This window comes from Rattus norvegicus, chromosome 8, assembly GCF_036323735.1.
Source record: "Rattus norvegicus strain BN/NHsdMcwi chromosome 8, GRCr8, whole genome shotgun sequence".
NCBI classification, from domain to species: Eukaryota; Metazoa; Chordata; class Mammalia; order Rodentia; family Muridae; genus Rattus; species Rattus norvegicus.
In genome coordinates this window covers 104128322-104151984 of record NC_086026.1, presented here as the reverse complement: position 1 = coordinate 104151984, position 23663 = coordinate 104128322, and the positions used below count along the sequence as shown (strand labels likewise).

At 43.5% G+C, this 23663-nt stretch overlaps 1 protein-coding gene across 2 annotated transcripts in view; it reads right to left on the bottom strand.

Moving 5' to 3' along the window:
• The window catches only part of Slc9a9 (solute carrier family 9 member A9), a 563666-nt gene that overhangs the window by 523960 nt on the left and 16043 nt on the right, over positions 1-23663 (bottom strand). The gene's annotated exons all lie outside the window — the stretch shown is intronic.

Below are 23663 nucleotides of genomic sequence, written 5' to 3'. Positions count from 1 at the left end.
CTTCTTTGTTTAAGAAAGTTTCCTCTGAAGGCAACAATCTCCACAGAGCATAAAATTGGTAATATTCACCCAATGGGTATCCACTATTTTCAAAAATGTTAGCTTAATTCTACCAGGGTTTGTGCTTTAGAATTTATTCTTGGTTTCAACCCCCAAATCTCTTATGATCTAGGATCCTCATTACATAGGATATCTAGGGAAGATTTTTTTGAAAGGCTTATTTATTTATTATATATAACTACACTGCAGCTGTCTTCAGACACACCAGAAGAGGCCTTCAAATCCCATTACAGATGGTTGTGAGTCACCATGTGGTTGCTGGGAATTGAACTCAGGACCTCTGGAAGAGCAGTCAGAGCTCTTAACAACTGAACCATCTCTCCAGCCCAATCTAGGGAAGTTTTAAGAGTGTGGGCCTGAATCACCAGCCAAGGAGCACACACGCATGCAGCTGATGTACAGCTTGCCCTTCATGCAGCTCTCCCAACAACTGAACACTGACTCTGTTGCCTGTCTGTGGATCCTGTCCCCTTAACTGGGCTGTCTTGGCAGGCCTCAGTGGGAGAGGCTGTACCCAAAACTGCAGTGACTTGGGTGCCAGGGTAGATGAGTACTCGAGGGGGACTTCACCCTTCTCAGAAATGAGGGAGAGGGAACGGTGGGGGAGAGGATGTGTGAAGGGGACCTGGGGAGTAGAGGGCCTGTGATCAGGATGTAAAGTGAATAAATAAATTTATTAATGGAAAAATGTGGAGACTCGGAGGCTGACTGAGGGAAATGCATGCTCTATAACAGCTGAACATCAAGCCCTGATAAAGAAAATGTGGCATCTCCAGGGAGATAATACGTATAAAGATTCAATCAGATCAATAAAATCATTTAAAAGACTTTAAAAAAAAAGAAAGAAAGAAAGAAAAGAAAAGAGTGTGGGCCTAACAGACACACTGCCTGGTTCCAAATCGCCTCTTAGCCTGTGGCTGTTTACTCTTCTACTGGCTTGATTTCTTCATTGTACAGCAAACACAATACTTCGTGTACAGATAGGTCGCTAGAGGACTGAGTGGTAAAGCCCTTAGACATTTCCTACTGCCTAGTTAGTAGTTCTTAAATGTTTGCTGTTAATAAAATAAAGATCTAGGACTAAGGATTTTCAAGTAGTGGGTCTACAAGAAGGCTCAGTGAGTTCCTTAGGGTTACTATTGCTGTGATGAAACGCTATGACCAAAAGCAAATTGGAGAAGGAAAAATTTATTTGGCTTATGATTCCACATCATTGTTCATCACTGAAAGAAATCAGAACAGCAGGGAAGAAACCTGGCGGCAGAAGCTGACGCAGAGGCCATGGAGGGGTGCTGCTTACTGACTTGTTTCCCAAGGCTGACTCAGCCTGCTTTCTTATAGAACCCAAGACCCCCGACCCAGGGACGGCACCACCCACAGTGGGTTGGGCCCTCCCACATCAATCACTAATTAAGAAAATGCTCTAGCAGTCTGGTTATGAAGGCATTTTCTCAATGAAGGTTTTGTCCTCTCAGATGACTAGCTTGTGCTGAGTCAGCATAAAACTATCTGGAGCATTAATTAAAGGTATTTGGGGCAAAGTCTGTGTTCAGTATTTGGGATGCATGTGGTATCAGGAGAAAACTGACTTCCACAGTTGGCCCTTGATCTCCACGTGTGTGCTGTGACACACGTATACACAGTAAATAAAAATACATGTGATAACAAAATCTTAGAAAATGTTCAGAATATACTTTTAAAAAGTATTCATTTATTTTTGTTAACATACAAAGCATTAGGTTTCATTATGGCATTTTCTAAACAAAAGTTGTTTTCTCCATAGCACAGGAGCATTTTTTTTAAAATTTCAAGATTATAATAATTACATAATTTCTTCCCTTTTCTCCCCTCCCCAAGCCCTTCAATATACCTCCTCCCTGCTTGCTTTCAAATTCACGGGATCTTTTTTCATTGTTCTTGCATGCATATATGTGTATGTATATATATATATATATATATATATATATATATATATATATATATATATATATATTCCTACCTAAAACCTGCTGAGTCTGTGTATCTTGTAATGCATGTTTTCTGAGATGATCATTTCTTATCAAATTATCAGGTATGCTCTTCCTTAAGGAATATTTCTATACCAAAACACTAAACAAACAACAACAACTAAAACCAAAACTCCTCTATTTTCAGGATCTCCTGACCTGTCTAAACTGTGGGTAGAGACTTTTAACCTTCCCTCTCGGTTAACGCTTCCTGAGATGGCCTGCTACACCGACATGGCTCTGGATCTGTGGGGCAGCTGTGAGTGTTCCAAGCAGAGGTGCATCGCTGAGGCTGAGGGATGAGCATACAGCCCTGACCATCGGGAAGAGAGGAAGCTCAGTGGCAAGACATCCTCCCAGGGAAACCCTTGCCCCTGCAGCTTTCCTGTAGAAATCGGGCTAACCGCCAACGCGGAACTTTTCAATAATCAGAATAGCCCACTCCCTGCGTGCGGGTTAACTACCTCGACACCAGATTACAGTTTCTGGAGCAGCGAGACGAGGCTGGCAGGCAGAGAGTGGCACGCAGCACGGGAGGATTTATTTGTGTATACAAACAGATTTGTGTTCCTTTCAGCCTAGCTCTAGGCTTAGTTGCCGATAAATCAGAGTTCTGGGAGTGACTCCAATCCAGACAATTTCTCAGAAATGGCTGGATTGGCTGCTGTCGCAGCCTCCATTGGAAATCCCACATGCCATTTCCCTCAGACTTGTACTCGGATCATTTTTAATTTTTAATTAAAATACTGGGTCCTAAGCAATGGGTGAAGCAGAAGGGCAGAGAGGCAAAGTGTCCAGGTCAAGGATTTACATATATCTTTCAAGACACAAATTACAGATCAGACCTTCAGACCCTGCCCATCAGAATGTCACCGTGAAACTGCCCATTAGCTACATGGCTTGCTGATCTCTTGAACTGGAGGCCTGAATTCTTACCTCTAACGCTGGTGGCTAGTGGGAATCAGGTAGCACAGTCAGCAAGACTCCACAGTCTCGTTGTTTAGTTTGCAAACATTCTATTTCACTGTTCAACACGTGCCTGATTTAAAACAACAGATCTGAAACTCTGAGATGAAAGTGTCACCTATGTTTTAAGAAGACAGATTTTTAAGCACCAACATTAAATCTCAAAGACAACATGGGGATAGCAGGACACCAGTCTGTTCATGACAGTGCAGTATACTTGAAATGCTCTTTTGCATACGAACCAGCGTTTGACTCAAACAGCCCACACATATGGTTCCAAAGATAACCAGCTACAAAATTTCCAAGAACAGAAAGAATATTCTGAGCTGAGTCCTTGAAGCTTCAGAAGGTTACAGATTCGAAATTGTGCTTGGGTCTGAGTATGCCATGAGTCACCCAGCTTGTCCAAGAAGACATAGCAATGTTCCACTGACCTACTAAGTAAATAAGCACTAAAGTAACCACAGTGGCGAGAGACCGTGATTGATACGGCCCAGTCCTTCCAAAGATGCCTTTTGAAAACAGTATTTCACCACCGCTGACAACATGCCAGAGTGGTAGCTGGCCAATGCAATTATTCCTATTTTCCAGAGACAGGAGGAGAAACTGATGGCAGGCCCAGTGTCAGTCAACATGACAGGGACATCGCTGGGAATCGAATGTGTATATATAGGCCAGCTAAACACATTCGTTCTGAGGGAACTAAGTTCATATAGCTAAGCAAGATTTGGGACTGAGAATGACGATTTTGTTATTTGGGGAACAGTCGGTTCCTTTGGACAAGTAAAAACAGCCAGCAAAAGGGCTGTCCGGTCATCTCCAATGTTTTCGTCATCAAAAGCTTAGCAAGCCTCTTGATACAAAGAATCTGAAGATGCTTCCTGTAACGGATCAGTACTAAAAAGGCTCTAAACAAAGAAAGGTAACAGACCGCACAACGTGACTCAAGGCTCTGGAGTAAGCTGTAATTTGGTGTTCTCCAGCACAGAGATGCCACCCTGAGGTGGCTGGCCTGTGGGAAGTCTTGATTTGAAAGCAGCATATGAGCTTGGATCTGCAGTACGGATGAGAATCTATCCATGGGCCCCCTACATGCAGAGCCATGCTCAGTCCCCAGCTCTCGGCCCCATGGCCGGGGTATTCTAAGCCACAGGGGAAGTCCCCCAAGAAGCTTTCGTGAGCTCAGTGACATCTGGTAGGAAGTAACTCAAAGTATTTTAAAAGACTAAAATGAGTGAAGATACGTTAAAAAGCAGAATCCAGGACCTGGGTGCATTTTAAAAATGCATTTCCGTTTGAAAGGAGACTTTACGGTTTACTCAGATAACCTGTTGCACACAACCACAGGGCACAGCTGGTGACGGCTTGTGGGTATGTGTATCTTTCTTCTAGCATGCTTAGCTTTGGTGTGGACTGCAGAACTGAGAGAAAGGGAAGTCTGGAAATACTGAATGAGAGTATGCCACGGTACTAATCAAATGAGCTTGGTCTTTGTTTCCAACTTCTCTGAGTTCTGTTTCACTTCCCCATTTGCACTGTGTGTCTACAACCAGCAAGTGGCTTCAGAGGACCAATGAATATGGAAGATTCTGCCTGCTATAAATCTTAATCTAAATGAGAAAGAAATGCTCATGGCCTAGGGTTTGGAGACCCAGACTAAGACACTCTCAAATCCACTGGTAATCTTCTTGAACTCTATTCACTCAAAGTTGAAAAAAAGCCAATATAATTTTATAAATAGGACCAAACATCAAATGGCTATGATCTCCAAGTGGTATAATTTGATAACAACTATGCAAATATTGTCTATACACACTCGATTTGGCAGCATCTAATCTGAGAATTTTTCCTCCAAATAGACTTGCATGCATGGGGAATCCCACAAAGCATAGAAGAGGGTGGGGTGAGACACGGCCTGGTCCGTACACTGTGACATAGTCCACAGATAAAATTGGAGGTGACTATTAGGAAAGCTAAAGGGGCAGCTTATAAATGGGTAAAATTACTTTGAACCATTCATCAACTCCAAAGGACGAGGGGCAGAGCTGCCAGCCTGGCACATGAAGCTAAAACTGCCCAGGGCCCACGTCTGTCATTCCCTTTTTGTCCAGACATGTCGACTGTTTCCTCACTGTTGGGTGGGGTCTGTGTCTGAATTCCAGCTGAATCCAGTTAGAAGTGATAGCTACTCCTTCCACGTGGGCCCTCCATCTTTGCTAACCTTGCTCTGCCCCTTTCTCCCCAAATCCCTCCGTGGAACCTCCCTACCAACCTTGCTTCCCATCTCCCCACTTCTGAGCTCCCATCTGCTTCTCTATGGCTGCAAAATGAGGCCAACCGAAAAGGCACTGAAGGCATCGACATCCCAACAGAGACTTTTGAATCTTTTAAATGCTGAGTCATACCGGGGTTCTATTTGAGTCTACTCAAAGAATACATACGGGGTTTTATTTCCCCTTCTTTTAAAAGATAAGTCCCTTGAGATTAGTTTGCAGAGACATCAAAGTAGAACTGGGTAAAAGGAAAACATTGCCAGGTTGCAGTTACCAAAGCCAGCCCAAGGGACGGTTAGTGCTGAAGGAGGAGACTGTGACAGAATGAGGAGAAACAAAGCCAGGAGACAGCTCTTCACTCAACAAGGATTTGCTTAAAATAAACCGGGCATGTGGCAGAGAAGATTAGCAGGGCTTAAGGTTGAAATAGAGAGGTAAAAATGAAAGAAGAAGAAGAAGAAGAAGAAGAAGAAGAAGAAGAAGAAGAAGAAGAAGAAGAAGAAGAAGAAGAAGAAGAAGAAGAAGAAGAAGAAGAAGAAGAAGAGACCTATGTTTTTACACCTGGTTGAGTGACAGAGACTGTGGCTGGGAAAAGGCTGACTCAGTCGGGGTGAGAGGGTCAGGACCCCTGAGGCATCCTGAGCTTCAGCTCACAGAGCCCAGCTCTGCCACACTTGGAGTGGTATGCTTGGTGGAAAGGTCAGAGCCAAGGGGAAACACTCCAGAATGACCCCAGTGAAGCAGGGTCTCTGGGGAGTGAGTACCATGGGGGGAAAAAGGATAGAGGACAAGGCTACAATGGGGGTCAGCGAGGGTGGTGATGGATGAGCAGAGAGAGAGAGAGAGAGAGAGAGAGAGAGAGAGAGAGAGAGTCAGTCTGCCAGAGACAGAATGAGAGAGACAGATGGGGAGAGATGGACAGACAGAGACAGAAAGGCAGGCAGAAGGAAAGATAGAGGGACAGTCAGATACAGACAGACTGAGACAGAGACAGAGAAGAGAGACAGACAGAAGGAAAGATAGACAGAGGGAGAGACAGAGAGAGAGAGAGAGAGAGAGAGAGAGAGAGAGAGAGAGTGGCACTGAGGCAGAGATGAGAGAGAGGCAGACAGACAAAGCTCAGCTGCAGAAGAGCCCAATAAAGAGCTACAGAAAGTTGCTGCTGCTGGATGCAGGTGGCAGCGTCAGTGACAGATGCACAGGGAGGCTGGGGCTTTGTGTACCTAACCTTGTTCTCAGAATAATTTCTTAGCACCACATCTGGGACACATTTTTCACCATCTACGTGAAATTCACTCACTTCAGACAGGGACCAGAATGCAAACCTCCAAAATGAGCTGTGTTTTGCTCATGACTGATCCCCCAAGATGGGCTGGGAAGGGACCAGCTCCCCCCACCCTACCCAGATGTCGGCTACTGATACAGCAGTCTGAGGATTGGTATTTCATGGTTTGGAGGAACTGCTGATCCTTTTCGGCTGCCTTCCATGGAGAAGTGGGTGCAGGGGGTGTGGAAGAAGTAAATGCTGAGAAAGCAGGAACGTGGACTCCAGGCCCCTCTCTCCCAGAATGGGTGTCTTTAGGGACCTGGCAAATAGGGAATAGATATAAAGGACCAGGAAGGGAGCGGAAAATGAAGGGACAAAGCTGACAAGTAGAAAAGAGGGAGAAGAATGGAGACTGGACAGGGGAGTAAAGCAAAGTGAAGAGGTTGACAGAGCTTAGGAAGCATTGAAGAGTTGAAGTGGCTGAAGCATTAGAGAAAGTAAATGGTGAACGACTGCCTTTAAATCGGTGAACGCTTACACGGGGCACACCATGACTGTGGCTTGGCCACACAAAGCGATGGCTATTCATGCAGAAAACACTCTTACGTTTCTCCAGATGTTTGCACGGAGCCCTTAGATCTTAAATGTATTGGTCACTTGTCAGAGAGTAAGGATGTGCTCTACATAGCCCGGTGGTTTATGGACCCAGGACTGTCAGAGGCAGGCATTTTTAGAGGAGCTGTGACAAGTGGGAGGCAATGGGAGTGGGGTGTTTGCCCTGTACCTGTTCATCACCTGCCAGGGTTCAGCTTCCCTTTGGACCCCAGATCAGCTTCCCTTCCTCCTGAGCAGCTTGTCTTCACTTGTACTCCACTCTGTGAGGCTGTCTTAGGCTTTTATTGAGTGTAAACCCTGGGGCAATCAAGTCATATATGTCAAGTCTGGTCACTTGGGGGCAGCACTGGGCTGGAAAATACTAACGTACAAACCATTCTCCTTTCTTTTATTTCTGGTCTTAATCTTTGAGACTCTTTTTATGGGAGTGGTGACCTTTTAGATAGGAGCATGCAGCCCTGGATAACCTTGTACTTGCTACGTAAGCCACGTTGACCTAAAATTTGTAACAATACACAGATGTCAACCTACCAAATGCTAGGATGGCAGGCACATAACCCACCAGGCTTACTTCTGGAAATCGTAAGTGATGTGTGTCTGCCTGAAGTTCATTTTCATCTCAACCATGAAGCAAGGCATACACGACAGTCAGTGTCCTTCCCCTTCTCAGATATATTCTTTAATTTTGAAACATGTGTCAGTAAATAATTATCAGTAGCGTGCATGGTCTACATTGTAGGAATTCAGTTAAGATCCTTTCGAATCCTGGTGTCTACTTTTGACATCAATTATCTATATTAATGAACATGTGGATCTTGTCTAGTGTTGAAACTGTCGAGGAACAACATTCTGTTGGATAACTGGTTCAGGATTTGGGGATTTTGTTCTCTGATCAGACACTTGGGTTGATTCCTATCTTTTCCTACAAAACACTGATGTAAATATTCTTGTGCTTAAATCTTTGTACAGTCTTAAAAGCCTTTCTATAGAAGGGTACTGTTAAACAGTTAGCAACATAGACTGTCTCTACAGATGCTACCGTGGCCACACCCATTTACACTCCTATAGGAGATGCTTAGACCATTTTCTTATATTCTAGCCAACACCTTGTGTTGATAATTTCCTAACTTGTTGGCAACCTGATTGATATTAAACATTGCATTGTTAGCTTTGTTTTCCATTACTAATGAGATAAGTGTATTTATTTTTCTTGTTGGCCTTTTATCATATTTCTTAAGGGAAATTCCTGGTCATATCTTTTATCCAGTCTAGTTTTCCTTATTGATTTGTTAATCTCCAGAATCTGGTTACAATTCTGCTTAGTTACTTATATTTCAAATACATTCTTCTAGTCTTATTATCTCCTTGAACAACTTGTGTTTTTAACATTGTTGACAGTTTCATAACTTTAATGTGAAATTTGTTCATTTTTATATTACTTGATTAATAGTTGTTATTTTATTTTTCTGTATTCTGACACTGCAACTATATTTTTCTCCCCAATTTCACCATTTTTGTATTGTATTGTACAATTAGGTCTTTAATTCATGTGAAATTTGTGTGTTACAGGCATGAAATGGGGGCTGACTCATTTTCTTTCTGCCAATTGTCCCAGGGAAGGACCTGGTTTTAAGTAGTTCGTCCTTTCCCCCACTGATTGTTGTTGGCTTTGTGGTTACTGTCTAATGCTTTTCCAATGATACAAGAGGCATTTATTTCAATAAATATTTTATGACTGCTCTCGGAAAGATGGCCCACTTAGTGCTCCAGAATGTAGGGAAAGTTTTAGAAAGATGCTATTCACTAAAATGTCACTCATACACCAGAGACAGTCTAAAAAGAGCACAAATATCAAACATGAATCTGTTCACTACACTGGAGTTTCTAAACATCTGAGCAAAGGTATAAGCTCAAGCAAGCAGAGGAAGGTGCAGAGTTTTGGAGCCTGTCTAACCTACCTAGACAGAAACACACATGATAACATAGTCTGGATATCTAGACAGTCACTGTGCTTTATAATATTGTAGAATTATCTGGATTCTTTCACTTCAAAATATACTTTTCAGTCTATCCAAAGTGGACATTTTGTGGCATTGCCAGGAAGTTTGAGCAAAAATGCAATAAAATTTATATCACAAATATCAAAAGTATACACATTATAATCAAACTAGAACAAAGAGATTACACACACACACACACACACACATACATCAGTTCATCATAATAATTAAAAAATATGACAAATTATATTTCCATGATGCTATTTTGGTTTGCAAACTTCTTTTACATGTAGCAACTCCATTTTCCCTCCTGTGGTATGTTGCCCCCCAATACAAGATTGTCACTGTCACAGTGTGTCACTATGGGGATGAAGCTTTGAGGTTTCATATATGCCTGTGCTCTGCCCAGTGTGCAGTCTACTCTCCTTCTGCTGCCTTTGGATTGAGATGTAGGACTCCGGCTACCACAGCTACCACAGCATGTCTGCCTGGATGCTGCCATGAATCTTGCTATGGTGATAATGGACTAAACCTCTGAAACTGTAAGCCAGCCCCAATTAAATGTTTTCTTCATAGGCAATAAAACGTTTTATTGTCATGGCCATGGTGTCTCTTCACAGCAATAAAACCCTGACATGACACACTTCCTCTGACAATGTCACACCTCCCGATAGTGACACTCCCCAGGGGCCAAGCATTCAAACACATACATCTATGAGGGCCGAATCTATTCAACATTCCTAAGGAAGAAAGAACTGAGTAGCTATGTGTAAAGGAAGTCTGAAAACTAAGTAACATCATGGGAATATAATTTGTTACATTGTTAATTATTATGATGAACTGACAAATTGTAAATATATAGGAAAGATACTCCCTGACAACCTTGGCAGTTAAATGTTGTGAAATGCCTTGTCCTTGCAGATGTGGAGCGAAAGCCCTTGTATGGGATTTGCCCAAAGTCACATACTTGGTAAGCAACATGGTCTAGACTCCAACTATAGCTTCCAACTCGTTTATTGACAGCAAAAGTGACTTTGGTGGAAGAAAAATAGGCCAACCCAGTGAGCTCCTTCTAAGGTCCAAATGTTATTTTAAGTCCTTTGCCTGTATTTTCTTATTTGCAGCCACGGTGGCACTGCACTGTAATCAGAAATATCTGGATTTTAAAAATGGGGAGACTGGACTTAAGGAGGTTACCTAGAATCCATAAAATCATATTGATGTAAAGTAACATTTGAACCAAAGCATAGAGCTCAGGAAATGCCTCTTAGCCACACTGTCTCTTCTGCACACAGAGGAAGATTGAGGTCACCCAGTCAGCTGCAGCATGCGTCTCTCATTTCCTGCCATGTAACAGGTGTCCCACATCAGCACTGTAGCACCAAGTCTGCAGCCTGGACCGACTCCGGTCTTTTGCTTAAGTTTCTTTGTCTCACACATCTATGTGACTCTTTACTAAGGCGATGTGTATGGCCTGACTGCACATAAAACTTCTTGTCCTCCCTTGTAGGATTGTCATACGGGTGAAGGCAGGTAAAGATAGAACAAGGCCTGTCATTGGATGAAAAGGAAGGATAGGAGGGAGAAAAGTTTGAGGGAAGAGAAGGAGTCTAGAACAGAAGGAGACAGGAGACGGGAGGAGACTGCAGGAGAAGCCACGGAGAGAACATGGAGGCTGACGCTAAGATTCCACTCTTATGTTTTTCCAGGTTGTTATGAATATTCTTAAAAGGTGAATGTGTATAGGGCTTTGTATGGTTAGGTGGGCAATTATAGCTTATCAATTGGATCAGAGGTTATTGTGTTGTGTGTTCTTTCATGTATCGATTTAAGTTTAAGAGAGTATGTGGCGGCTGGAGACACTGGCCCGACAAGGAGTTGGGATGTGTGTTTCTGGCAGTGTGATACGGGATGGAGCAGAGGGGGTGAGGCTTTGCTGACTGAGATTAAGATATCTTGGGGCACTGCGGTGTCAGACCTAGTGGGGATAAAAGACAGCATTTTATTTTTTATAATTATGCAACAACACTCCCTTAATCAAACTTGGCTTCTCCTTTCACTCAAGTTCTAGCCTGTGAGGCTAGTTCTAGCAGCTGCTTCCTCCTGACCCTAGATGCCAAGATGTCTGACCCTTTAACCAACTTTAAGCTGCACAGACTGCTTCTGATCTGGTCATGGGTCATGGGGCGGTTGGCCAGCCATGCCTCCCCGTCTGTGGTTTGGGTGTGACAGGACAGATCAATGCTAAGATCGGCATAGGATCCACAGTAGAGTAAAGAGCTGCCGGATGAGAGAAGGACCTACTCGCCCCTCTCTCCAAAGTGACCGTTCCTCAGGACCAACGCCTCCAACACAGTCTGCCATCAAGAGTGACTTCTTTTCCCCCAGTCTGAAGTGGATCTTGCTCTTGGCCAACTTCGATACCTCAGGTCAACGACACTGTGCTTCTATTACTCCAGACACAGGGGAAGCTCAGCACCACGGTTTCTTTGTAAGCCTAGCAACTTGTTTGAGACTCAGCTGCGAATCGTGCATACAGCTTCCCTATCATAAGATCTCACCAGGGAGCAGCTGGCCTGGGGGATCTGAACTGGGAGGGACTGAGTCAGCAAAACGCACGGTCAGAGCAGGCAGGGTGGAGGCGGTGGAAGGGGAAGGAGTTCATGCTGACATCAGCAGAAAATATGATTGAAATGAGGCGGTGCATTTTTAAATGCATTTGCCTTAAAACTGGTGCACGAAACAAGCAGCACCTAACGTCCTCCATCGACCCACTTCAGACCTCTCAGTCTAGGGGAAATAAGTGCTGGCCAAGGGCAAATGTTATAGAAGTAGGGGGTGAAAGCAGACGAATATTTACAGTATGTCTGATATTAAACACGTATTTTCATATTTAGCTTGGAAAAGCAAACCTCTGCCATAGGTATCCCTAACCCCTACATTACAGATAAGGAAAATTTTGCTCAGAGATAAAGCTTTAGGTCCTGTTCCTGGGAGTGGCAAGATGAGATTCAGTCCTGGGTCTCACTGGAAGGCATAGTGCTCTTCCCTGAGTTGTATCAGAGGGCATAGAACTCTACCTACCGAAGGGTTTCTGAGGCAGCCATTGTGGGAGACAGACATTTTAGGGAGATACAAACTGAGATGTTTGGATACTCCTAATTATCCCAAAAATATAATTACTTTAGCACAGATTCTCTGTTGGCAACTTGTCTCTCCCAAGGGAATACAATCTCATAAGCTTGGTTTAGAGTATTTTCTAATATATATGGCATGAATATTTCCCTTATGGCCCATTTCATGCTGTCAAATTCAACGAATGTCTCACCAGATTCAGAAAAATGTACTGAACAGTCAGCTCACAAGAGCTGGGAGATGCCTGCTTTCACACTGCAGTGGGATCCCTGAGTCCCACTTTGCAGTGGTTTGGGGCATAAAATCTGGCCTGAGGGTATGTGACACTGTTAAGTGCCATCCAGATTAGAGGGCTCTCTCTAGTGAAGACCTTGCTGCTCCTAATGCCAGGGGTGTGATCAATCTATTCAATGGCTGCCAAGGCTACAGAGTCACTTCTCCTAGGATCACACCCTTTCCAGAATGTCTCCCATCCAGACACAGAATAAGGTTTGGTGTTGAGGTTTGGTCTGTTGCTATGTATGGTAATACTAACTGTGGGCTCTCCAAGGACTGGTTGCCGCAGAGATGAGAGAGTCCACAGGTAGACCCAAGTGTTGCTATGTAATCTTATCCCGCAAGTTATCCTTGATTGGTGATTAAAGATGCCTACAGCCAATAACTGGAGAGAACAGAGATAGGCGAGGTCTTGGGTTCTCAGGCCTGGGGTTGGTTGGAGGAGACCATGAGGTGGGAGAGTGGAAGGTGAGAAAGAAGGAAGATACCATGAGGTGGGAGTCAAGAAAGCATGGCTATGAGGCCTGGCCAATTGGAGTTAATGAGGGTAGATATCTGCCCAGCTTTAGTGCAGATAAAGGCTTATTATAAATTAAAGGTCATGTGTGTCTTATCTGCGAATTGAATAATCAAAGGTAGGGTAGAAGTCCCTGATAGGGATTAAATATTTTCTACAACAGTTGGTCCTTTAGGGGCCGGGCTGCATGGTTGAGATGAGGTTGGCTTTGAGGACCCCACTCATTGCAGGCCCATAGCTTCCCAAGGAGACAAACAAAATGCCTGTTTCTCCTCCCACATCCTTCTGCTCCCGCCCCTCTTCTTCCTCTAGTCACAAGTGCAGTCCCTAAAAACTGATGCCCATTCACCAAATGCTGCCTCGGTCTTGGGCTTATGCCTCTCAGGGAGCAAAGTAACAACAGGCGGAAGGAAATGCACGAATAACTTGACTTCTGGTATCAAGCTCAGCCTGAGGCAGAACTCAATCAGGACCCAGTAGGCCTTTTGATAAGAAATTACCTGAGAGGCACTGGGGTGGAGCTCAGAGGGCAGAACACTTGCTTAGCGTGAATGAGCCAGTGGGTGCTATTCAGTACCAAGTACTACTACTACTACTACTACTACTACTACTACTACTATTATCACTACTACTATTACTCCTACTCCTACTACTACTACTACTATCACCACTACCACCACCACTACTACTACTATTACTATCACAACTACTACTACTACTACTAATAATAATAATAATAATACTATTATCACTACTACTATTACTACTACTACTACTATTATCACTACTACTATTACTCCTACTCCTACTACTACTACTATCACCACTACCACCACCACTACTACTACTATTACTATCATGACTACTACTACTACTACTACTACTAATACTATTATCACTACTACTATTACTACTACTACTACTATTATCACTACTACTATTACTCCTACTACTACTACTATCACCACTACCACCACCACTACTACTACTATTACTATCATGACTACTACTACTACTAATAATAATAATAATAATGGTGGTGGTGGTGGTGGTGATGATGATGATGATGATAATAATAATAATGTTTATTCAGAAAAATTCTATAAGAGGAGCAGTAGAAGGTCCCCTCCATCCCAGCTTAAGCCGAGCCAGCTGCCTGACTAACCGGCATCCTTCAGTTCAGCTGGCTCTGTGTCTACGACCCCAGCTGCTGGCTGCTGAAGTTATTAGGGAGGAGCTTCTGGCAGGTGGCCTGAGGAGGAAAGTGGAGAGTGTCATGGGACAGAGCTTTATGTAACTGCTCCCTGGAGACCAGCGATGATGAACGCATAGCTCTGTCACTGTGTCAAAGGAGCAAAACAAAAGGAAAGACAGTGAAAGATCCATCTTCAACTTCATCTACTGGGGCTCGGCCTGTAATGGGAAACTTCTTTCCTCCCTCTGCTCCTTCTCCCTTTCTCCCTGTCAGAGTATTTGGAGGTGAGACTCATCCAGTCCTTTGAGTAACAAAAAGCCATTTCAGAGCCCATGTATTCTACCCCAAGGACAAACCTATGACACACATTACTACAAAACAGACAGCTGTTAAGACAGGACACGGTGGCAGTGACAGATAGCAAGTCACAGCAGAAACTGACAGATATCTACCTGCACCATCTATTCATGTGCCAAGATCTACAGAGTATCCACCATGTGACAGACGCTGGGAGTGCAGTGGGACAGGAAGCAGACCTGGGCTCTGACTTCCTGGAGGCTTTGCGAGTTTGCGGATGAGGGGCATTAATCAAAGCACATAGATTTAAATACTGACTTATGAGACTCCTGAGTATAAGGGGATAATGAGTGGTGGGCCTGAGAATGTGTACTTGTGACACAAAATAACTTGATTCTGGAATATAGTGGCATGGGGTCATTTATGATAGGGACATGCACTCCTCAAAGGTTTATCTGTTCCTGAGAACATCTCTTGCTAGGCCAAGATCCCCCTACTCCAACTCCTCACCATACCGTAGATTTCAGAAGAATAGAATTTCTGAAGATGTTGCTGTGGTTTTCATATGTCACCCAGAGCTCTGAGTTAGAAACTTAATTCCCAATGCAACTGCACAGCTGGGCGGGGCCATGAGGGCTCTGCCCAAAGAATGGATTGGCTTTGTTCTCAGAAATGGACTACTATAGAGTACAGTACTGGTTACTTTCCATAGCTATGCTAAAAAAAAGGCTCCTAAGAGAAGAGGAATCCACTGTGGCTGCTAAGAGATTTCAGCCAATCATGGAGTAGAAGGCATGAATGGAACATGGCAGCATCTGAGCCACATACATGAAGATGCAGAAAAAGCAGGCTGGGATTGGACCACTTCTTTCTTTTTTTTTTGATTGGACCACTTCTACTTGCCAGGCTCTGCCCTCATAAAAGTCTCCTCAGCTGTCAATAAAGCCAGGAGTTAGGGACTATATATTCAAAAGGTGAGCCTCAGGGGTTGGGGATTTAGCTCAGTGGTAGAGTGCTTGCCTAGGAAGCACAAGGCCCTGGGTTCGGTCCAAAAAGAACCAAAAAAAAAAAAAGGGTGAGCCTCTGAGGGACCGTTCTAGCTTCAAACAAGTGGGTTCTAGGAAAATGAATGAGTTGTGGTCTCTTTTCCTTTCTTCTTGCTTCCACCATTTGATGGCTTTCATGCTGACACTGCAGGAAGAGCCCTCATTAGGTGGGTGGCTAGAGCTTTGGTTTCCAACCTTCAGATTATGAACCAAGTTTACCTCTATTTATGTTACCTTATCTGGTTATCTGGTTCTGTTCCATTATCATGGACGAAGACACAACTGGTTAAAGCAAAAAACACAGTTCTTGTAAACTATGTGATATTGCTGATCCCTAAAGTGAGGTGCTCCATGTTCTACAGAGTAGTAGCAAGGAGAGGGAATTTAGTATTTTGTTGTTGGTTAATCCCCTTGAAAATTTTTACTTTTTGTTTGTTTGTTTGTTTTTATTTAGAGAATACTTTATTAATTTTTGTAATCAAACCCACGTAGATAAGACCTTACATATTTAATACAGTGTGTGAAAATTTTTACTTTTATATATGTGTTACAATGTGGGCCGTTGTTTGCATGAAATTTGTAAAACATATAGGATTAAAGTAGGTGCACCGCCGGGACATTTTACTGAGTTTGAGTTACTGTGACGGTTTGGGTTTGTCTCATTGTGACTGAAGGCTGTTCCCCAGGTTCAGTTCAACAGAATGTGGATCCTGTGGCAAGTGGAGTCTAGGTCCTGAAGTACTTCTCACACAACCCCCTTGAGTTCTTTAGAGATGTCTGTTACAAGAAGAGGAAAGTCTGGTCATTTGACCCCCCCACTCCTTGTCTTGTTTGGGATGAAACCATCTTTTCCTGAACATTGTGCCACTGTGAAGTGACACCATCTGTTTCCCTCACCTCAGACCAACCCAGTGGGACGGCTTCTTTATTTATAACAATTTACAAGTTATACATTTTGTAAATCAGCTTGCTTCTTTATAATGTGTTCTCTTAACTAAAGGTTAAATGAAAGCAGCCAAGTGTCCAGGGAGCCTCAGGGCCCTCTCTGCAAGCTTGAGTTGCAATGGGGTCCTCTTATGCCAAGACTGGTCATGATGGAGAAACATAATCACCACAGCCTGTTTCTGCAGAATGTGAAAATCTACTGCACTGCGAGTAGCCCACCAAAGCTTCTCCAAGCCCTGATGGTAATTAATCACCGGGGGCTCGAGCCCTCCCAGCACATCTAGAAATGCTTACAGGAGATTGTCCTCCAGCCTTTCTTTATCCTTCCCAAGAGTGCCCCACTGTTAACTGCACATATTTATCTCCTGGTCCAGCAGTTTGCCTGGTTGAACTGTTCCTGTTGCCAGAAGAGCTCTGGCCCTGGCCTCTATGCAAGAATATTAGTCACATGGTAAAAGACTGGAAGGCTTGCAGATACACATGTAAGGATCAAAAGGAAAATGTGGACAGTGAGAAAAACAGGCTTAATTAACTGATTCACTTACAGGGAACAACTTTATGCCAAATTAAAGCCATGCAATTAGCTGTGTCGATAAGTCTTGTTTGTTTTTAACATTCTTAAGAATCCTAGTCACAGTAGCTCTGTGACCTACTGGGAGAGGATCAGATCTCTTTTTTTTGAAACAATAGGACATTTTTTCTCAGCAGTACACAGGACCCCAAACCACTTCCCTTAACCAACTGATACTGTCACTTTTCAAACAGGAAGTGAAGACTTAGCAGAATTTTCACTGAGGAGCTTCCTTTGTCCATTCACCTTAGTCATCTGATTTATGAGGGGTAGAAGTGATAAATTTAACTATGCTGACAACTTTTGAAACGGACTAGATCTGCCTGACAGCCCCGTTGAAAGCGCAACGCGCCCTTCCAGCTCAGCAGTGTAAATGCATTCCGTGCTAACATACATGAACCTATCCGTGACGAGATGTGTTAAAACTGCAAGTTTCCCCTGTAATCCAGCTCCTTGTCCTTTATTCAGTCCTCTCCATTTCTTCCCATTCCCCTTCCTATGAACTCACAGGCGAACACCAAGTAGCTTCTTCCCTTCTTCTGAGCCCCACCTGCCCTTCCTCCCCACCTGCCCCTGGGTTGCAACCCAAGTGCCCTCTCTGTTTTTGCTTTATTTCCCGCCAAACTAACCCTTCGCTTTTGTAAACACTGCCTTCTCTGCTGAAGACAAACAAGAGTGAACACTCACAACCTGGCACTTCGTGGCTTCCTCAGCCAAGATCTGCCCTCAGTTCCATCCCCATACGTCCAAAAGACAGGAGATGTTTTGTTTCCTGGAATATTTATTGCTTTTCCTACTGTATACCATGCCCCTCCCTCTGGCTGGGATGTCTTCCCACCTTCACACCATCCTCTCCCACAACTGCATCCAGAGTTCAACGGGAAGCTCCCTTGTAAGCCTCCCTGACAGCCCTAACGCCACAGGACAGCAGCACTTCTGAGTGCCTGGGGTTCCAGGTACGACTGACCCTTTGGTACCTGCACTTTAGGATTACTTATTGGGTGTTACTCAGGTGCTATTTTCCTCTGGCTTGCTAGTAAGTATCCTCCTGGAAACCATGTCTATTTTAGAAGCAAAACAGTGGGGCCTCAGTCCATTGAGGACCGAGAATAAATGAAAGAAACCACGAGCAACAGATGAGGGCTGCAGCTGTTCCTTTGGGTGATACTGAGAATCACATCTGGGGCTTTCACAGGCTGGGCGAGCCCTTTACCACCAAACTACATCCCCACCCCTGCGGTTTGTTTGTTTATATTTACTTTTCAAATGTCCATCTCCTTTTCTTTTTTTTTAAAATTAATTTATTTATTTTCTGAATCTGAGTATACGGTTGCTGTCTTTAGACACACCAGAAGTGGGCATCAGATCTCATTACAGATGGTTGTGAGCCACCATGTGGCTGCTGGGAATTGAACTCAGGACCTCTGGAAGAGCAGTCAATGCTCTCAACCACTGAGCCAGCCATCTCTCCAACCCGTCATCTCCTCTTCAAAGGAAAAAGAAAATTAAACTTCCTATTTATATGAAGGTCGGGACTATTTAGTCCTAAATATTCTGTAACAAATTCACGTTTGTAAAGATATAATATAATATAATATAATATAATAATATAATAATTTTGGCCCCACAGGTTAAAATTAAAGATGCCTTGGATCCACAGAAGAACTTTAGCATATGGGGTTGAGAGTCAAACGGTTAGCTACAGAGCAGGATAGGGCAGCGGTAGCGGCTGCCCTGAGTGCTCATTTCTCAGATCATGGGGCAGCACTGGTTTCACTTGTCAAATACCCATTTTCTGTCCTACATTTTAACCTGTGTTGAGCATGAATAGAACAGGCTTCACCTATGGTGCTTCTTGAAGTTTACCTTTGGCAGAAGCACACAGCACACCCCTGCTGCTCTAAATGCCGGTAGCTCCCAATTTTCCAGCTTTACCCTTTCCTGTTGGAAGGAGCTCCTGAAGGCACGGAGCAGTGCACTGTTTCCAAGAGCCCGGGGCCTAACCACCCCAGAAACTGACGTGCTTTTAGAACACCTTCTAAGAGGTGGTGGCGGTGCGTGGGAATTCCTTCTGGACGCGCCCCTCCCCCACCTCCGAGGCAATTCCATCTAGGGTTCAAATTCCATTCTCCGAAGAGTAAAATTGACTATCAAGTCCTAATGTGTCGAAAGAAAGGCTGAATACTCATTCAACACAGGCCAAGAGGGAGGGAGATCCAGAAAGCTCTGTGATGGCTTCTGTAGCCCACTGTGAGACTTCTCCTGAACTCTTCCCAGAACTGCCCACCTCCTGCCTGAGAAACTGAAATTCCTTGGGCTCCAGCCCCTTCTTTATGGGTACTATGGAGAGCCTGGTGCAATAAGCAGTCAGGATTCAGGATCAAGGGCTGAGTCCCGGTGTAGCTTCTTCCTACCAGCACCCGAGTCTAGCCCATCATATAATCTCCGTGGACACTAATTATTTGTATATCTTCATATGCACAGCCAACATGAGGGGTTGATTTAAAATTTTAAAACGTTTAGTATCCAGGAAACCACACCTCTATCAAATTCAGGATGATAATTTCCAAACATTGCAATGTTTCTCCAGATGTGTACATATTAGCAAGTCTTTAGATTTATCATTTATTCATGTGTCACTGGATGACCAGGCATTTATTTAGCATGAGGCATCATAGCAGACTTTCAGGATTCACTGGTCAGTAGACGCATGGTCTCTGTCATTGTCATTGCAAAGTTTGCTATCTTTGGGTGGCATACCTCTCCCAAAGGTTATTGAATATGTCAATAAAACAACGTCACAGATTACTAACTTTGACATGTACTAAGCATCCAGATGTTGCAGTACCAGTGTAGCACCATTGTTGGAGGAAATAAGCACGGCAGAGATGCTGGCAGTGTGGCCTTGCAGTGTCAGTAGCCGTAAGAGTGACTGGGAACAATGGGAGCAGTAGGTGTCAAGGTGCCATATCATAAAATCTCACTTAAAATAAAACAACTTAAAGACATGTCTCTGGCTGGAGAGATGGCTCAGCGGTTAAGAGCACTGACTGCTCTTCCAGAGGTCCTGAGTTCAATTCCCAGAAACCACATGGTGGCTCACAACCATCTGTAATGGGATTGATGCCCTCTTCTGGTGTGTCTGAAGACAGCTACAGTGTACGAATAGACATGAAATAAATGAATATTTAAAAAAAAAAAAGACATGTCTCAGTCTCTCCATTTAAGAGTAAGAGTCGACCTCACAGAGGTGAGGATAGAACAGACCCTACCAAAAATTCCAAAGAGTAAGGGGAAAGGGAGCGACTGGGGGTTGGTCAGTGAGAGGTGCCTGTGTCTGTGATAGAATACCCTGGTGAGAGTATCTTAAAGGGGAAGTGATTTAGTGTGACAGCCCATCACAGTGGGGAGGTCATGGCAGCAGGAGTAACTGGTCACATTGCGTCCACAGTCAAGAAACAGACAGCATGGATGCTCAGCTGCCTTTCTCTCCTTTCCTATGGTCTGGGACCCAAGAGCAAGAAGGATGGATCTTCCCTCCTCAATTAATGTAATCAACCCCTCAGAGTCATACCGAAGGATTAAACCATCCCTCCGGGTATGCATATAGCAGAGGTTATATGCAACGCTTTAATACAGTTCCTTATGTCCTGGCAACCCCCAGCCATAAAATTACTTTCATCTACACTTCAGAACTGTAAATTTGCCGCTGTTATGAATCATGGTGTAAATAAGTTTGGAAATAGAAGTTTGCCAATGGGGTCGGGACCCACCTAGTGGCTCAGATCCCAGGTGATTCCAAATCCAGTGAACCCGACAATGAACACTGATCGCCCCAGGTAAGGCAGAATTAAGAATTTCTCGGGCTGGAGGTAGCTCAGTGGTTAGGAGCACCACTGGTCTTTCAGAAGGCCTGCGTTTGATTCCTAGCACCCACATCAGGGGGCTCACAACCGTAACTCCGGCTGTAGGGGCATCTAGCCCTCTGACCTTTAACTTCCAAGGGCACATCCACTCACATCCACATCCACACAATTTAAGATAATAACAATAAAATTTTTAAAAATAATATATGTTGTACTTTGGCTCATTCCATGGGATAGTACAGATAACATTAATATACCCACTGCACAGTTTAATCAACTAGAAACAGGGTTGTGGTTGCTTCTGCCCTAAAGGCACAGTAAAGGTTTGAGGTAGTGGGTGTGCTTAGCGTTATTTAAGTGTATTTACTACGCCACGTGTATGAATATGAAAACATCACCTGGCACCCCACGATATGTACAATTTTGTGTTTTTACGTAGGATTTAAAAGCAAAGTGCAGCGATCTTAGGAGATCGATCCATAGTTAAGACCAGCCATTGCTCTGACAGAGGACCCAGGTCAGTTCCTAGAACCAGCTTCCAACTATCAACAACTCCAGTTCCAGAGGATACTACCCCCTCTTCTGATCTCTGCAACACTAGGCACTCATACACATGTGCATGCAAAACACAGAAAATAGAATAGATCTACCTCTAAAATATTTATAAGGAAAGCTGGGGACTACAGTAATTTAAATGAACCTAGGAGAAATGGCAAACCACGTGACCCATGTTACTTCCTTATAAGCCTTCCATGAATGGATCCTTTTATGGGGGGGAGGGGTCTCTTTTCATCTAACAGAAAGTAACTCATTGAAATAAACAGATGCATGCAGTAAAGAACCCAAATGGAAGCCAAGCCAACATCTATACATGTCTACATATCTAGGGTCTGACCGTATTGTCACATGAGCAACAAACAGAAAGTAAGTCATACGCCAACTATTTAAGAGAAAATTCCAATCCCCTTAAAGTTATCTATTACAGTAAGGACTCTGGGAGATGTCTGTTCTCCACCAATAGAGATGGGAATATTTGTCCTGGGCACAGAGTCCTACAAACCCTAGGCCGTTGAAATACCAAATACTGAACTTGACTCAAGGTTTCATGGCTTGGAAGTGTATGAAGAAGACGTTTGAGCTAAGAAGTGTTTAAAAACATCCTAGGAACACAGATTGTAATCTGACCACTGAAAGAGGTATTTTCATCTGCTGCCCTGAGTTTTCAGCAGCAAACACTTGATTTGTGGCTACTGGTAAAGAGATTACTCTATCAGAGCACACTAGCACAATTCCAGGTATGTACAGGCAGTCACATTAGAGAACAAAATTGCTATGGCAACAGAAATAGTTCTGGCATCCTTGGAGAATCAACCTGTCTGGAGTACTGCTGTGTAGAAATACAGACAAGATTGGGTGGGAGCAGAAGGAGAAAAGTAATTTATATCCCGGAAATGCTAAATGTAAAACTGCCCAGGTGTGCTGGTATATGCCCGTGAGCCTAGTAGTACTTGGGAGGCGAAGGTGGACTGAGAATTCAAAGGGAGCCTGTGCTACATAGAGAGATATTGGAACATTAGGGTACACAGGGAGACCTTGGCTCAAAATTAGTAGACAAATAAAACTGAAATGTGTTTTAAAATTAATATACTGTATTATTAACACATTATATAAAATTATTTTTAATAATTAAGTATATTATTTAGCTTCCTTGCTATGTGTTCAAACCTATTTTCCTACTTCAGTGTGATTTGATTTAACATTTATAATTTTACTTTGCTGAGCCCTAAGAATTCCTTTCGCATAACTATTCTAGAAATATACTAGCAGAAGACCATGAAGAAAAAACACTGTAAATCAGTCATATTGAAAAAGGAAAAATAGAAAACCAAAACCCTCCCATACTTCTTTAAACATCTGAAAATTGCAAAAAAAAAAAAAAGTGTGCATCTCTTAAAGAGAGTTGTGTGTGTTTGCATGCGCACGTGTGTGTGTGTGTGTGTGTGTGTGTGTGTGTGTGTGTGTGTGTGTGTGTGTGTGCCATAGACCCAGAAGAGTGTCTGGATTTCTCAAGCTGGAGTTACAGGCAGTTGGGAGCCATCTCACGATTAGGAATCAAACTTGGGTCCTCTGGAGAGCAGGAGTCTCTTAATCACTGAGCCATCTCTCTATTCCTCTGTCTGAAATGTATGTTCTGTTGGTGGTAGTGGGGCTGCTGCCACTGCCGCTGCTAGTATTGTTTTGGTTTGGTTTTGGTTTTGGTTTATAGACACAGAGTTTTTCTGTGTAGCCCTGGTTTTCCCGGAACTTGTTGTCTAGACCAAGCTGACCTTGAAATCAGAAATCCACCTCCTCATCCTCTGCCTCCAAGTGCTAGGACTAAAGGTGTGTGCCACCACCTCTTGGCAATATGGTTTAATAAGAAAATTAAGTCTGTATAGGATAAATTCAATAAAAATGCATTATCATCCCATCAGAGAAGGTTCATCTCTCACCCAAGGCTCCTAACTAATTCTTGCAGGGGTCTGGCTTCTACCAAATGTGCTCATTGCTAATAGGAACTCACCATCTCAAAGGTGATATTCACCACACAGGTTGAACCTGACATCTTGAGTGTTTAGAGTATCTGGA